The sequence below is a fragment of the Austrofundulus limnaeus genome, unplaced genomic scaffold (genome assembly GCF_001266775.1).
Source record: "Austrofundulus limnaeus strain Quisiro unplaced genomic scaffold, Austrofundulus_limnaeus-1.0 Scaffold12, whole genome shotgun sequence".
Taxonomy (NCBI): domain Eukaryota; kingdom Metazoa; phylum Chordata; class Actinopteri; order Cyprinodontiformes; family Rivulidae; genus Austrofundulus; species Austrofundulus limnaeus.
This window is the reverse complement of record NW_013952414.1, coordinates 750,465-752,773: the sequence shown is the minus strand read 5'-3', so window position 1 is coordinate 752,773 and position 2,309 is coordinate 750,465.

Sequence of the window (2,309 nt, the reverse complement as noted above, 5' to 3'; positions counted from 1 at the left end):
GGCCTCAGCAGTCTGCTTTGATCTAGACCTTCCTTGATCTAGCCATTAGCTTGTCAGTCCGTTCAGAGAGAATCTGTTTCTTCAAACTGAAGTGAAACTTGAAAATGAAATCTACAACAAGGTACTTATGAAGCCTGCTGGCATTGGATTAAAAAATGTGTGGCCACAAGTTATCTTGTGACCATGAGATAGTTATTACATGGTCACAAGATTCATGCAGTCATTTCCATGCATATATTGTTGATTGTTAACATGGACAAATTTGAATTGCGTTCACTTTATTTTAATATATGATTAAATGACATCCTTCAGTCGCTTGTGGTTAGACATTTAGTAATTCTTAGCATTATACGTATGTTGCATCTTTAAAACAAAGGTGATAACTGGATGAATGGAGATATGGAGTTTTAGACAAAATTTCAACTCTGGAAGACTAATGACCCTCACCTGGTTCATCCAGCCGTCATTTCATGCCCAGCCTCATCCAATCAGCATCCAGCAGTCTGATGATAAAAGCGTCCGCTTCAATCACTCCGGCTGCTTGCCAGCTGAACGTCAACCTACCACCTTCCCTCCTCCACCCTTCATCACCTAGGCTCCAAGTGCTTCCCTCTCCTTCGACCACCACCACCAGTGTCCGGACCCCAGGAGGGAAGAAAACTCCTAGCCCTTAACCTAAACAGCTCATCTAAGCTTTCAGCCTCTCAACAGCGCTCTCATCTTCGGCTGGGGTCCGAGCGCCAAATCTGTCATTTGTATCAATCTTATGTGTTCAGTCATGTCTATAAATCATTCTAATTTCACTGTGTCTTCGTGTGAGTCTTTCCAGGTTGAAATACTCTTAGTGAACATAAACCAAAAAAAGAATAATCAGTTAGAAACAAAAACAACACATTCACACATAATCTGACTCCAGCAATGTATCTCTCATTAAGACATGGCTGCTCAAAAATATCTTGTGGTCCCAAGTTATAATTTTGCGGCCATACACATTTTTTTTCCTGTCACCAGACAGGCCCCTTTAGATAATATTTGTTTGTAACCATTTCAACAAGACACCAAAGCAAAAATAAAAAGTACTATTTCTTTAAGATAACAACAGCTTAAAATGTTTTTTTTTAGTAAATTAAAAACAATATTAATGAAATGTTCTTTTCTAGCAAATTTTTAAATCTTCTAATTTAAAATTGACCTCAAAACTTTTATGGAAACAGTACAGGGGCAGTAAAACAGAATGGATAAATTGAAATGATTTATGCATGACTGTTTTTCTCATTTCTTTTGGCCTTCTTTGACAGTAATAGCAATGATAGCTATCATTAAAATGACACTTTGACCACCTCCGTCAATAACGCCACACAGATACTGTGACATTAAAGCAATAAAACTCATAATGGAGCAGCAGTCTTGGCTCCTTACAGAGTCCACCAAGTCTTTACCACACGAACAGATAGATGGTAAAAAGATTTTGAGCTGAAATTGAGAGCAGATGGCACCCTGTGGGTGGTACCGGCCATCTCTGATATGGGCATCCATGCTGTGTGAGACAGAGCCTGCCACTGATTGGCATCTATCTGGCCCACTGGTTGGTTGATTTCTAGCATTGCGCGCCACATGATGCAGACCCTGTGTTTGTGTGGTGACAGCATGCTGGAAAAATCATTATTACTAAGGATTGACTTCAGTGGCTATCAAGACATCATTCAAAAAAAGAAGTAAAAGAAAAACCTGCAATCACAACAGAAAGAGAAATCTGAGTGTTACGTTATGTGTTCGTGTTTATACATTGATGAGGTGAATTATGAATTTCCAGGCATGAAATAAGGGGGTGTGCAGTTGATTTCACAGACACATTTTCAGCATTTTCCTTCAGTTGATTTGAAAATGTCACACAGAAGCCCCCTCAAATGCTGCATCATTATATCCACTTAAATAAAACATGTGACCCTATGCTGTATATCTGCACCCAGGATTAGTATTACAAAGCAAGTGCATTATACTGAATACTTGCAAAATACAGTTAGAGTGGTCAATTTGTTGGTGCTAAACTGTGAACTCGGTCCTTGTCCTGGGAAAATTACTGTCTGCAAAATGCTTGCACTACACAGAAACAACTTTACTTTTGAGCCCTTGTTCTCAGCTGTCACAGAGGGCAGTGCACTGAATTTTAGTGGAAAAGATATTGAGGCTCTGCATAAATCAAAGGCCAGTTTTTTATGTAATTTTTTCATTCTTTGAAAAGGGGTCTTAAAATAGATTTAAATTTAGAGTTCATTAAATGTGTATGTGTGTGTTTATATATATATATA